Raw genomic sequence first — 15978 nt, forward strand, 5'->3', positions numbered from 1 at the left:
CCCTGGATGGTACAATAGGCACTTCCTCCGGCCTTCATTCATTTTACCCTCCTGATTAATGAGTGTACCGAACTGTATCCTATAATCCATGTTTGGCCAGGAATAAGCACTGACATCTGCAGAGCTTCTGTAAGGTTATGGGCGTGGTCTCCACCATGACTGATTAGCTCAGGAATAGATTTCACCTCCGAAGGCTTTATAGATTTGATAGGTGCAAGAATGCACAGTCTTAATACCATCTTATGTTTCAATTCCAACTTCCATAAAATAGAGTTTCAATTCTATCATGTCAGGCAAAGATATCATAGTGAATGATCTTGTCAAGTGATCTTCTGCAGAAACCTATTTTTACCATGTAAACCCTTAAGGGCTTCCTCTTGGAAGAAGACAGAGCCCACATCTGCTTTCAGGGGATTTTCTCTGCCTACCATTAAAACTGAGTTGCTAGTTTTGAAACTAGTCTTTTCTGTCAGGGTGTTACATTTTCCTCTCGTTACAGATTCTTTAAAACATGGCAGATTGTTTCCTGAAAGAATACTGTGTATTGTCTATCCCATGGTACTTATAATCACTATAAATTTGTATTTCAAATTCGAATTACTTTCTGTGGCATAGCGCCTGACACAATATACACTCAACCCTGTTCATTGAATGAATAAACAGCAGAACTGCAACTTGACAGCTAAGCAAATTGAAACTCTCCAAACAAAAGTGAGAATGATGGCCTAAACTCATATGAAGATTTGAGTAAGCCAACTGAAAGTCACCCGATCAGTGAAATATTAATCACAGACTCAGTAGCTTTGAGAATCACCAAGTCTCAGATTTATAGGGATTGCCTCTCTGTGATTTCATAGTACTAGCACGTGGCTCTTACATAGCCTTTAGTTTTTGAGTTATCTAGTAATTATGTGTAAACATGCCTCTGTGTAAAGGTAAATTAATGAGAAGAGAGATTTGCTCCACTACAACGTTCAAAACTTTTGGCCTTGCAGTTGGAGTTGTCTGGGGACATGTGGCAGTGTGTCCTGGCTGAGCCTAAATTGTGATTCAGATCCTGATTGTGTCTGATGCAATCAGACCTGTGATTTCCCAAGTACCTCTCAATTGCATGGGCAGATCTACATAGGAAGGAAGGGGCTTGTCAGGAGGACAACTTCTACATGAGCACTTAGAGAAATGCAGAAACAGAAGGAAGACAGAGAGAACTCAATATTGGTTTCCTAGTCCAGCCCCATGGGGTTGTAGCTCAGGGAAAGAATAAGCTATATATACAAGCTTAAAGATTCATAAACGACAGGAAATTTAGGTAATCTCAGGCACTGTTAGTCTAGTTCCTCACAAACTGCTATGGTGAATGGTGGCTTGGCCCTCTTTCTGAATGGAATACACTTGACTTTGCTCTGGTACAACGAAGACTAAAGCAGCTTTGGGTCTTCCGGCATCATGGGGGTCCATGGCTGTGGGGATCCTAGAGATGGACTTGAGAAACAGCCTTCTCACAAAAGCAGGGAGGAGACACTTCCTTTAAGAGATTTTCAGGTATGTTAACCAACAAAGAGGCTAGAAGGAAGGGTCATGAGAGAATAATTTGTGAGTTTGTGTGAGGTCTTTCAAAAATAATCTCAATGATGGCCAGGGGAGGTGGGGTGGGTCTGTTGGGATTTTATAATTGTGCAGATGGGGGCGACAAGAATGTGTAGTGCAAATATTAGTATTTGCATGAACTCATTGTTGTCCAAATACTAGAAAAGCCTGAAGAAATTCAGGGTACCCTTTGGAAGCTCCAGTTTTTTCTGGATGAAATAATTTGCTTGTCACTAGATACTCTGAAGTATAACCTAAATGACTATGCAGCAAGAATGGTGTGGAAGAGATTCTGGTGTTGGATGATGTCTCTTACAATTGGGAAATTCTATTATTCTAAATCTCATCTAGCAATCCATTAAAAATATCATTTTTTCACTTACAATGTGCAGGATAGTAGGCAGTAAGGGATAAATGTCAACATAAAGATGAATAAGGTAGATTATCTGCCTTCATGGTATTCAGTGTCTAGAAGATTGGACCACACAACCATCTGGAGGGTTGCCCTGTTGAAGGATGTGTGTTCCATTTCTTCATTGTATTAAAAGGCCAAACAAACATCACAGGGTAGAAATTACAAGCAAACAAATCATAGTTCAACATAACAACTTGTTTCTAACAGTGAGAGAAAGTCAACCAATGAGCATGCTCATCAATATCAGAAAGTATCCAAGATGATGGATTATCAACATATATTTCTCACTTTACTGAAGAGATGTGTTCTCTAAAAATTGCTTAGGAAGCAAATTTCTGTATAACTTTCCTATATTTTATTATAAATTTGGATGTGTTCTTTTAATCAATGTTTTGGCCTTAAGTCATAATAAAATCATATTTAAGAATGCAACAACACATTAGAAACATTTGAAGTGATGAATTATAGCTTTTCAGGTAAATATTGATACTAATACATAACCCAAAGAGTTAAAGTATGCAAATCACATAGGCACATTTTTTAATTGGCTAGGAGAGTTTGAAGATCTAATTATAACCTTGACCACCATCAATTTAACAAGACAGCATCATAAATCTAAAGGGCCTTTAGTTTTGACCCAATCTCTTCCCTACAACTCTAGGCGGGATGATCAACTAGTCTCTTTCAATGCTCCCATGAAATGTTTCAGAAGGGATGAGGAGGGCTTGGAGATGAAGGCAGGTAGGAGTGCAGCAGTGGTAACCCAACATTTGGAAATAAATTTAAATGTCCAAGATGAGCAAACAAATAAACAAAAATCCTGCAAAATGAGTCTTCAGGGAATGTGTACTGAACCAGCTTCTGATTTATAAACATTGAAACAAATGTATACAGTGCTATAATTAATAGAGAAGACACAGTCCCATCTCCTAAAGACGTTATAATCTATAATGTGAAGCAGTACTCAGTAAACAATGACCTCTAAATATTCAAGCCCGGAAGAGGAAGGTGGGTTCTGGGAGAAGTAGCCGTTATGCTTTTTTTTGTTTTTTATGTTTTTATTTAAATTCTAGTTAGTTACCATACAGTGTAGTATTAATTTCAGGTATGCAATGTAGTTATTCAACAGTTCCATACAATGCCCAGTGGTCTTCACACAAATGCAGTCCTTAATCCCCATCACCTATTTACTCCATCCTCCCCCCTCCGCCCCGCCGTAACCCTCAGTTTGTTCTCTATAGTTAAAGAGTCTGTTTCTTGGTTTGCCTCTCTGTCTCTCTCTTTTTTCCCCTTTGCTCATTTGTTTTGTTTCTTAAGTTCCACATGAGTGAATTCATATGGTATTTGTCTTTTTCTGACTGACTTATTTTGCTTAGCATAACACTCTCTAGCTCTGTTCATGTCATTGCAATGGCAAGATTCCATTCCATTCCATTATATCTATATCTATATCTATATCTATATCTATATCTATATCTATATCTATATACACACACATATATATAGATAGATAATACTACACTATATATATACATGTATATATATACACACGCCATATCTTCTTTATCCATTCATCTTTATCCATTCATCAGTCAATGGGCACTTGGGCTATTTCCATAACTTGGCTACTGTAGATAATACTGCTATAAACATCAGGGTGCATGTATCCCTTTGAATTAGTATTTTTGTATTCTTTGGGTAAATACCTAGTATTGCAATTGCTAGATCATAGGGTAGTTCTATTTTTACCTTGTTGAGGAATCTCCATACTGTTTTCCAGAGTGGCTGTACCAGTTAGCCTTCCCACCAACAGTGCAAGAGGTTCCCCCCCCCCCTTTTTTTAAATGTTTTTTATTTATTTATTCATGAGAGTCAGAGAGAGAGAGTGAGGCAGAGGCAGAGGGAGAAGCAGGCTCCCCGCCTAGCAGGGAGCCCGATGCGGGACTCAATCCCAGGACCCTGGGATCATGACCTGAGCCGAAGGCAGACGCTTAACCATCTGAGCCACGCAGGCGCCCCAAGAGGTTTCCCCTTTCTCCACATCTTCACCAATACCTGTTGTTTCTTGGGTTTTTGATTTCAGCCATTCTGACAGGTATGTTTTGATTTGCATTCCCCTGATGATCGATGATGTTGAGCATCTTTTCATGTGTCTGTTGGCCATCTATATGTCTTCTTTAGAAAAATGTATTTTTGTGTCTTCTGCCCATTTTTTAAAAGATTTATTTATTTGAGAGAGAGAGAGAGAAATAGAGAGCACAAGCAGGAGGGGCAGGGAGAGGGAGAAAGAATCTCAAGCAGACTCTACACTGAGTGTGGAGCCTGATGTGGGGCTCAATCTCATGATCCTAAGATCACAACCTGAGCAAATACCAGGAGTCAGATGTTTAGCTGACTGCACCACCCAAGTGTCCCTCTTCTGCCCATTTTTTAATTGGATTATTCAGTTTGTGAGTATTGAGTTTTATAAGTTCTTTATATATTTTGGATGCTAATCCTTTATCAGACATGTCATTTGCAAATATATTCCCCATTCCATAGGTTGCCTTTAGTTTTGCTATTGTTTCCTTTGCTATGCCTAAGTTTTTATTTTGATTAAAGCCCAATAGTTTCTTTTTGCTTTTGTTTCCCTTGCATCAGGAGACATATCTAGAAAGAAGTTTCTATGGCCCATGTAAAAGAAGTTACTGCCTGTGTTCTCTTCTAGGATTTTTATGGTTTCCTGTCTCACATTTAGGCCTTTAATCCATTTTGAATTTATTTTTGTGCATGGTGTAAGAAAGTGGTCCAGTTTCATTCTCTTGCATGTCGTTGTCCAGTTTTCCCAGCATCATTTGTTGAAGAGACTGTCTTTTTCCCATTGGATATTCTTTCCTGCTTTGTGGAAGATGTATTTCCCATATAGTTGTAGGTTCATTTATGGGTTTTCTATTCTGTTCCATTGATCTTTGTGTTTATTTACTGTTGAGCTTTTAACAAAGTATCAGGAACATAAGGTGAGGTTCTCTCTTGCCCCAATCTTCATAGGATATTTCAACTGTTTCACAGAGCGGAAATGAAGGACACTTGGAGAGGATGAGTTGTCCATGGTGCCAAGGTCAGTGATAGAACTCGGGTTCAAACCCAGGTTCACCACACTCCAGAAGTTCCATTGCACCACTCTGTGTACTCTAATTACTATATTTGAAGAATTATCCACGAATCAGTCAGTGAAAAAAGAGGAGATTTTTTCACATAAAATGTAATAAGCCAACATGTACTGGGTAAGTTTTCCAACCTACTTGATTAAAAAAAAATGGACAAATTGGCTGGGTATCAAACGTTTGTAATAACATCAAACTTTGGTTTCTGAACTAGCTGAAGATTCTAGCAAGGCATCATTCATTCCAGTTCTGAACTAGCTCAGTGAACATAAATGGCAGTGGCATCCAAGTTATATGAGTGTTGGTTCATATGAACATGCACTGGGAAATATCCAAAGCATTTCCCTAGATCTTCCAGGCACTCTACAAAACCATAACGGTTCTTATTTTTCAGGTTTGACATCTATCTTCCATAACAGCTTCTTATGGAACATTTTCTACATGCCAGGCAGTGGGCTAAACATTGGTAAACATTTCTCTCACCTCTCCAACAGTCCTATAAAGATAAACTTGTAGAGATGAGGAAACTGAAGCCCAGAGAGATTAAACAGATTTCTTAAGGTCACACATTTGTAAGTAGCAAAGCTGGAATTCTGCTTTTTACATCTTTTGCAGAGTCCTATCCCAGATCCTAGGGGAAGACACGGGGGCTTGATTATTCCAGGATGCTGGAATCCAAAGTAAATGTCAGAAGTTATTCTACAGCCTAGGAGCATACAGCTTAACAGAAGCTAAACAGTCTGTCTAGAGCTGACAGAGGTTTCAAAGATGGAGTTGAGTGGAATCTTGAAGTAAGTGATTAGATCCATCAGGGGAAAACCCATAGAGCAGAAGCCAGAAGACTCTGTAGGTCAAAGTTTAGGGAATACTTAAACTCTGAAGAAGGGTAAGGAAAATGCATGAATGGGGTCCAGCCAGATCATTACGCAGCCCCAGAACATCTAAAAGTATTCAAGAGCTTTTACATGTATGGTTTTTTGAAGGCTGGGAGAAAAGCTAAGTGTGTAATTTGCTATCAGTGATCTATCTAAAACTTGTATCAAAGAACTTTTGAGATCTCAACTTTCTGAAGACCAACACCCTGCTATTCTACTACAAAGTCATCACAAATTCCCAGGTCACATCAAACAAAACATCATGGGTAGTAAGAGGAAAAAAAAAAAAAACCAGCATGGTAGTTTGATCTATAATCTTCAGAATGGTTTGATTTTCATAAAACGCATAAACAATCTGTGGACAGCAGGTGGATGAGTATCTTCTATATGAAACATCCTGAGGCATTTTGAACATCCCATCCTTTATTCCTTATGGATACCAGGAATGCTTCTATGCAGGGATGGCCTTATGCCACCTGCATTCCAGACAGGGGCTAGAAACATTTCCAGAAGACAAGAGTAGTGCTTGGGGGCCCAAGTACATTATCTGAGGCAACAATGAGTATCCTTCCTAAAGGCTATGCTCAAGATATTGACAAGGTTGGTGGCCTGATAATAACCAGCAACTATGCCAATCAAACTGCAGCAGAGTGTGGAATGGCAGCTTCTACACCTTCACCATTTTCTCCTGACCTATTCTTTGGTAACCTGGGAGCTCTTCCAGGACAAAGGCCTCTTACAGCTTTATCTTCATCTCTCTGGCTCTGCTCAGTGCTGCTGGTCCTGGCAAGAGCTGGCAATCAAAAATATTAGTGGGCTCTTTGGTTGCAACCAATTCATTCATTTAGCTCTTCCCTAATTGTAGTGGGTGAGACGCTCGCCAGCTGTGATAACAAATTGGTTCTGTCTAGTTGACAAAACCTTATCAGGAAATTAAAATAAAATGATCTGGCTTACAATACATGAAGCACAATTAATTCTTGTATGCATATATGGTTTTCTGATGTAAGCAAGAAAATGATCATTGCTGTAGGTCATGTCTATTCATCCTCCAGTTGCCAAGAGATTTTTATTGCATCCCTTATGCCATATGGCATCGTCTCTAGCTTCAGCCTCGTGGGAATAGAGGAGGATGCCTGCCAAGAGTGTCTCATCACTTCTTAAAGGTGTCCCATTTTCTTGTGATTTCTTCACTCAACAACAATAGCCCGTGCTCATTTCCTTAAGAAGTAAAAGCCACTGCATCTGAAGGCTTCTGTGCGGCTTTCTACCCTATCTGAATTATCAAGGGATGAGCATGAGCCAACTGTACATCATAGCTTTCCATCAAAACTGGCAACTTCTACAATTGAAGGATTCTTATATGGGATCTCAAGTATATTACTGTGATTATAGAAGGCCCCACGTGTCTGGAAATGTTCTTTTTGCACATACCCACAGCAAGTCTAAGGTTCCTGAAATTTATTGCTAGTGCTTTTTCTTCATATATATATATATATATATCCTGCAAGCTGAAGCATATGGTCCCACACAACTGTGATATTTACGATAATGAATCACAGATGTTTAAATGGATGTAATCTGAAAACACTTAAATGCTAAGATGCTGAAATCTTACTGCAAACATTGCAAAGTGAGGACCTTTGGATTATGTTGATTTTCAGATATGATCACTAGGAATAGGACTTTACATATCCTGGGAAAATAGCAGGCAGAAAGAAATGACTCCCCTCCCCCCTTTAAAGAAACACAGTGTTCAAAGTAAACAAGGAACTCCAAGGGTGTAGAGTTGATAACTGAATTGCAGTCCCTGCTAGAATTAAGGGTGAGCTTGCACAGTGGATATTTTTTCACTGTGCAACCATCTTATAACTCATATTGTATTAATGGTTGTTTTGTTTTTGTTTTTTTTAAAGATTTTATTTATTTATTTGACAGAGAGAGACACAGCGAGAGAGGGAACACAAGCAGGGGGAGCGGGAGAGGGAGAAGCAGGCTTCCCACGGAGCAGGGAGCCTGATGTGGGGCTCGATCCTAGGACCCCGGGATCATGACCTGAGCCGAAGGCAGACGCTTAATGACTGAGCCATCCAGGTGCCCCTTAATGGTTGTTTTTAAACACAAAAATTTAAAAATTTCACAAGAGTGAAATGGAAAATGCACCTATTTCCCATGCCATCCACCCCTCACTTGTCCCATTAACAACCACACAATTTGATATGTATTCTATCAGATTTACAAACTTTATCTACACACATCCAAAAAATAGTCTTGCTCATTTGCCTATTACATGCATTTTCTTCTAATACATTTTATGTAAATTCATATAGATCTATTTAATTCTCCATGATTGCATGGCACCTCTTAGTATGGATGTGCTATTATCAAGACAGTCCTCTATTGCTGGACACTCGGATTTTTCCTGTTTCATAATTACTGTGTAGTTATACCTGCCTTTTTGTGAATATGTGCAAGTATTTTTTCTACAGTTGAGACTCATCTTGGAAACTGCTGATTCAAAAGAAATGCCCATATAAAATTTAGTTAGACGATGACAAATTGTCCACCAGAAAGGTTTTATTGATTTGGACTCTAATCCAAAGTGCTTTAGAGTTCTCTTTCCTCACACTAACAGCAGAAAATACAGTTTTTATATTTTTTGCCAGCTGGATAGCTGGAAGAAAGGTATGTGGTTAATTTGTGCGTTAATGATGAAAAGTGAGGTTAGTAGGTACAGTCTCACAGTATTGGCCATTTTTATTTCCTTTTCTGTGAATTTCAGTGTCTGTCAGTGTATCCAGGAATTCAAATTGGCAAGTTGTCATTCAAATTGTTCCTTGCTTTTTTCCTCGCCAGACTCTGAGCTTCTTGAAGGAGGGAACTGTGTCTTGTGCCATGTTCCCTCTGTTGCTTAGCCAACACCAGGCATCTGTGTTTTGTTGAATGAGTACCGGCTTGTATGAAGAGGCTGATGTTTCTCCATCACTAGGCAGCTGCTTACCAGAGTCCCACTTTCAAAGGGGAAACTCAGCTCAAATCCCCCAGCCCCAGGCTCCCTTCTACCTTACCTCTGATGCTGTGCCTCTCCCTTACCAGAATAAAGCCTCACACTTGCAGAGACTTGGTCAGCCCAGTAACCCATGTTTATCTAGTACTAGCAAAGAGCCTGACAAATAGTAGGCACTCAGTAAATATTTTATAAATGCACCAGTCTTTGTTTTATGATGTCAAACTCTTTCTATACCACATACCACACTGCCACCCAACTTTGAAAGGTGAACTGGAGTTCTTGATGTCCTTTCTGCTTTTCTGTTCATGTCCTGTGCTGACGGACAGTGGTGAGTCTCAGGGTTCTTACCGAGATTTTAATCCCACCTTTGCAGACCAGTGTTTGGGATGTATAAAGAGCTTGTGAACATGAGAAACAAAAAACTTGTGGGTCAACTTAAGACCAAATATCCCTCTAAGTCAGGAGTTTACAGCCTACAGATCAAATCTGGCCCACAATCTGCTTTTGTAAACAAAGTTTTATTGGAAGATAGCCCCATACCTCATTTACATGCTCTCTGTGGCTGCTTTTGTTCTGTGATTGCAGCATTGAATAGTTGCAGAAGAGACTGTCCAGCTCACGAAGCCTAAAATATTTATTATGTGGACCTTTGCAGAAAAAGTTAGCTGATCTGGGCTGTAGGCCAAGGTCTCATCCCACCCCCTGCCCCATATTTTTCAAGATATCTACTCTCAGCCACCTGAGTGCTCAGGCAAGTAAACTCATTCACAATGTATTTTACACTCAGTTTCATGATTAGCCACAAAGACAATCAGCAGAGTGGGAAAATGACTCACATACACTTACCTAAATGTTATCTCAATGCCTGAGTATTGCCTTTAATTTTCCAAAATAAAATCGGCTGGGAGATATTTTCCATTCAAAATAGATCCTCAAGAGGTTTAACTTTTTAAATACACTTTTAAAATCCATTATCTGCAGTCATTAAATATATGGACAAGCTCTCATAGAGAAGATGAATATACCCAGAAAAGCAGAAGGGAATTGTGTATATCTATATTTTTTTATGTCTCTAAAGCAATAATTTAATTTACAGCCAAGAAATTAGCTGAGAATCATGCTTTTGATCAAGTTCACACATAAAACTGTTTGTCTTCAAGGTCTGTTTCCCACACTGAAAATAATCTGTCATCTTTTAAGGTGATTTGTCATTAATTTTTGTTTCTTTTCTTGTAGAGAGTCTGTCATTATTTTCCCCAAAATGACTAAGATGTCTGATTTTCTGCACTAAGTGAAGCCATTTGAAAATGTAGCTTCCTGGAAAATAAAATAATAATTATCGAGCCTGAAGGTGGTAGGGAAATAGTTATTTTATTTTATCTTATTTTTCTGACAAGGACCCAGCTCATTAGCAAGAAGCAAAGCACCATTTCTTTGAGTAAAGGGGCAAATAGGAAGAAAGACAGAAACCCCAAACTCAAACTGGTTTAACATCTCCGTAAGGTCAGATGCTATGTGGGAACAGAAAAAGGACGGTCCCTGTGTGTTTTATGTACCTAAAAATCCACTGAACTCAGGAAAGTGCCACATTTAAACTAGAGCACATATTTCCTTTGTAATTTATAAGTTTGCTTTGGATGGTTTCCTGGGTTCTTACTTAGTGCTTTTTAAGCCTGGGTATCATGGATATGGATTATTTCAGCATCAGAGTCCTGAGGATGAAGGACCAAGTTCTGGACTCAGATGGGTATGAAAATGAAACCCGGCGATATTAACATGGTATGATTGGGTGAGAAAGAAAGAAAACCCCTCTCCAACTCTCAGGGTAACAACTTTGAAAATACTACTAATGGCTGGAATGATAAAGCAGGTGCTGTGCTCAACTGCAGCCCCCTCTGAGGAAGGTGGGTCCAGCCAGGTGCAACACTCCTGGCTCAATGGAGCCTCTTGTGGAGTTTGGGTGTGGAAATTCGGGAGGGTAAAATACAGTGGTTCCCAAGAGCTCTGCATAATGAAAGATGAACTGGGAGAAGAATAATTTAGGCAAGAAGGTGTGGGGAGCAGAGCTGGGGGTGGAGGGGAGAGAAGAAAGGGGAAAGCCAGAGAGGGCAGAAGGTCATGAATGTATCATATCCTTGGAGGCTTAAATCCTCAGTAAACTCTACCTTGCTCACAAGTGTGTGTGTGTGTGTGTGTGTGTGTGTTAGCATGTGTGTGTTTGTGTGTGTGTGTGTGTGTGCAATCTGGTGCAGGGTTCTCACTGTCTACACAAAAAAAGCAGAAGACTTTAAGGCCCGGGACCCAGAGGCAAGACAGACCATGAGGACATGAACACTGAGGAATTGATATAAATTAGGGGGAGGGCTTTGGATCTCCACAATTTATGGGCTATGAAGATGGGGGCTCAATTTCAGTTGAACTAACCCTCTAGGTTTAGAGGGTGCCTGCAAACATCTGATTTACATTTAATATTTATTCAGCTCTTTCCATGAGGCAAACAGTGTGTTGAAACATTACATGCCTTATTTCAATATATTATTAATTTTTAACAACTCTAGGTGGTACTGGTATTATTTCCCCATTTTACAGATGAAGAAACTGAGCCTATAGGGAAGCCTTATACTGTGAAGCTAACCTGTGTCACAGGTATAGAGGAATTTGGTCTTTAAACAAGTCTGCCTGACTTCAAAGCTCATGACTCTCACTATTTTGCTCTGCTGTCTCTCACCTGCTTAGCAAACTGAGTCTCAAGAATTGTGCTCAGTTCCATATGCATAAAACAGATGAAAGGTCAGCCCCTGTCTTTACTGATAGTGAGTCTGGTCAGCGAGTCAGCCATTTGCAGTAAGGCGGCATGTTGCATAATGGGGAACACAGAAGAATTTATGAACTGAATTCTCTGGGAAGAAAAGACGAACGAGCAGTCTGGCTTGAGCCCGAGCCATGGAAGGCTTCACAGAAGAAATGGCATTTGAGCTTTGCTTCTAATGACATGGAGAACCAAACAGCTGTTTCCCACAACTGACTGCAAATAAGTTTGCTGCTGGTGCCAGATGTCAAAAACGGATGCTGACGGATTCCACCAAAGGATGTTTCTAGTCTCAGCTTCAGAAATCATCTCTAATTCCATAAAAAGAAAAAGTAACTGATTCAGTAGGAGTCTGGGTAGCTATCACTAGAGCCTTCAGCACCCCTGTTTGTAGCAGATCCATCCATGAGATGATGTTTTTGAAAATATCCTGAGCAACTACAAAGTACAACACAAATTTCAAAGTAGGATAGAGAAAAGAAAATAGACCAGAGAAATGAAATGTGTGTGAGATGGGGCAGGGTTTCTCTTCATTAAATTTTCTAGAGAAGATAGTAAATCAGAAGAAAATGTGAGAACAAAGATGGCTCTATGGTTTATACTTTTGAATAAAAACAAGCAAAGAAGCCAAGAAACCCCAAGTTTTCATTGATGAGAGTTAGTTATGTATCTCTGTAGTTCAAGTTTTCTCTCACCATTAATTCAAGTGGGAAGGGTTTTTACTGATGTTGAAAATAGTATTAATCTCTCTGATCTTCAATGTGTTTGTTGGGAAAATAATAGGATTGGCATAGATGGGGGATTCTCGAAGTATGGCCCCAGGACCAGCAGTATGAGCATCAGTTAGGAGCTTGCTGGAAATGCAGACTCCTGGGCCCCACCTGAGACCAACTAAATGAGGGACTCCGTGTTTGAACCAGCAGACTCTGGTTCACACTCAAGAGTGACAGCTCCCAGCATAAATAATCTTCCAAATGATCAGACAGCTACATGAGTCAATAATTCGATTAAAAACATTATCCAGTATTAAATAAGCACTGTTTGATACTATTTTTTTTTAAAAAAGATTATCTATTAAATACATAGAGAGCTTTGCAGCCAGAGTATACAGATAAACCCTCCCAGCTGTATGAGATTTTGCACACAATCTCCAATAGTCAATTTCCTGATCTGTAAAATGGGAATAATGATGCCTATTGCCCAGAATTGTCTTGAGAAAAAAAAAGAGAATGTGAAGCATCTGTAATATAGGAAGACACTTAAAATAGTTGTATGTGTAATTTTGTTTAAATAATGGACTCAACCACTATCCTCTTTAATAAACATCATAATCTAAGCAAATGAAATGGAACTCTTATTGATCCACCCTACTTAATTGAGAGGGTTGTTTTTCTGGAACACTGTTTCCCAAAGGAGATATGTCTCTCCCAGAAAATGCAATATAATGGATGCTAACATCAAAAGGGCCAGTTAAGTGTCATTTAGTTGCTCATCCTCTTGAATGAGGTGGACCTGAAGCATCAATCTATGAAACTGAAAGGAAGGAGGGAGGAAGACCTCATTCTGCTCTGGACCACCATGGTCTTCCGCCTGGGCTACTCCAATAGCTTCCACACAGGTGTCCCCAGTTTCCTCACCCATCCATATTCACCCCAAATGGTCTCAATGCAGCAAAGAAACATCCAGTTTTATGTTTATGTAACCCCTCTACTAAAAACCATCTCATCTGGAGTCAAAGCCAAGTTCTCACTCTAATCTACAACACCTTATGTAACTAGTTCATATTATATATTGTGTCCTAGTCTTGCTCTTACTCTTGTCTGCTCTAGCTTCACTGACCTCCTGGCTCTTTCTTAAATTCCCAGGCATGCTCCTGCCTCAGGACATTTGCATTTGCTATACCCTCTGCCACACTGGTCTTCCCCTATATACCCAAAGCTGTCACCCTCATTCCCTAACTTCCTCTTGGTATCTACTCAAGTATCACCTTTGTTAGATGGCCTTTCCATCTAACATTTCAATATTTCCCCACCCTGATATTTCTTTGATTTTTTTTTTGTCTTTGGCATGTCTCATCATCAAAATGTATCTCACAGTAATGTCATTACTTATTGTTTTCTTCTTTCTCAAGAATGTAAGCTCAGAGTAGTCCAAGAGCCTGGAAAAGTACCTGGCACATGATAAATCAATACTAGTGTGAATCAACCAATGAATCAATGAATGAGTTAGTTTTCTTCATTTCTATTCCTCTACTTACCTATTGTCATCTACCAACCAATTAATGATGAGGGAAATTAGCAAGGTCAATAGATAGTCAATTGGTTAATTGAAGGACAAATACAACATGACCATTTGTAGTTATTGTTTGGCCGGGTATAAATATAGAAAAGAAAAGAAAGAAAGAAAAAGTTGAATGCATAATAATTTTAAGGCATTTCCTCATAAAGTTTTTTTTAAGCCCTAAGGGAAAGTTTCTCAAGGAAACAATGGAATTTAGAGTGAGAACTTGGGAACCACAGCTCAGAACTTCACAGATTATAAAATCCCGGACCAGCTAACCTGCATTCTGAACTGTGGTTTCCTCACCTGTGAAATAGATTGCATACTGATGCACACAACTCATGGGACTAGAGTGAAGACTAAGTGATAGGGTCAGCAGGTCCCTTGCCACAGTGTCCAGAAGAGAATAAGAGGTCAGGAAACACAGCCACAGTTATCACTGGAATTTGAGTCACTCGAATCTGGGTGTTCCGGAGAACATGGAATAGATGAAGCATTTTAATGGCAAATCAGATCATTCCTATTCAAGTGAATTTCAGGGACTGGAGTTATTCTACTCTAATTCAGCCAAACATCTCATTGCTATGAAACCAGCTTCTGAAGATAAAATCGCCACCATTTTGAAAAGATCTAGATTTTAAACATCAGTGATGGCTCCCAACTCCCCTCAAACTCTGTTGGAGTTATGGTTCACTTCACTTATTTTCTTGTTTACATAGCATCAGCAGCAAACCAGTGATTACAAAAGTGAATAATTCTCGTTTGGATCTGGGCAGTCAACAGAGACCGAGCAAATGACACCATAGAGAATGGTGTTATTAAAGCTGCACTCAGCAGTCAAACACTAGGCCAGCCTTCCCCAGCCCACCCCATCTCTGTCAGGCTTAGCCTTTGATGTGCCCCAGAGAGGCAGGTTTCAGCATTTTTCACAAAGGAACTGCCTTGAGGAAAGTAAGTTGTGTCAGTCAAAACCATTTACAAGACGGGGTCTAAATTTTGTTTTCTAATGCACCTGGGAGAATGTCTCAGATCATGTTATTTCTCTCTCCATATTAATGAAAGATTATATTATCACTTGGGTCTAGAAACATACACCCAACTTGGCAATAAACTCCTTCATGGTAATTAACTTTTGTGTTGGGATTTTTGTGTGTGTGTTAAAGATGTGATTGTGATTTGAAAGTACTCTCCTTGAGTATCCAGAAGATGAAAATTATCATAAGGTTCTGAGTTAAAGGATGTCTCAGATCAGCAATGTGCACCTAAAACACCAGCCATCTTATCCAGCAATTGCACTACTGGGTATTTACCCCAAAGATACAAAAGTAGGGACCGGAAAGGGTACGTGAACCCCGATGTTTATAGCAGCAATGTCCACAGTGGCCAAACTGTGGAAAGAGCCAAGATGTCCAACAACAGATGAATGGGTAAAGAAGATGTGGTATATATATACAATGGAATATTATGTAGCCATCAAAAGGAATGAGATCTTGCCATTTGCAATGACGTGGATGGAACTGGAGGGTATTATGCTGAGCGAAATAAGTCAAACAGAGAAAGACATGTATCATATGAGCTCACTGATATGAGGAATTCTTAATCTCAGGAAACAAACTGAGGGTTGCTGGAGTGGGGGGTGGGGTGGGAGGGATGGGGTGACTGGGTGATGGACACTGGGGAGGGTATGTGCTCTGGTAAGCGCTGTGAATTGTGCAAGACTGTTGAATCTCAGATCTGTACCTCTGAAACAAATAATGCAATATATGTTAAGAAAGAAAAAAAGAAGAAGAATGTAGCAGGAGGGGAAGAATGAAGGGGGGGAAATCGGAGGGGGAGAAGAACCATGAGAGACGATGGAC

At 39.6% G+C, this 15978-nt stretch overlaps 1 protein-coding gene across 1 annotated transcript in view; it reads right to left on the minus strand.

The window, feature by feature from the left end:
• The window catches only part of CDH13 (cadherin 13), a 993622-nt gene that overhangs the window by 632983 nt on the left and 344661 nt on the right, over window positions 1-15978 (minus strand). The gene's annotated exons all lie outside the window — the stretch shown is intronic.

Source organism: Phoca vitulina, unplaced genomic scaffold (genome assembly GCF_004348235.1).
Source record: "Phoca vitulina isolate PV1807 unplaced genomic scaffold, GSC_HSeal_1.0 scaffold56, whole genome shotgun sequence".
Lineage (NCBI taxonomy): Eukaryota > Metazoa > Chordata > Mammalia > Carnivora > Phocidae > Phoca > Phoca vitulina.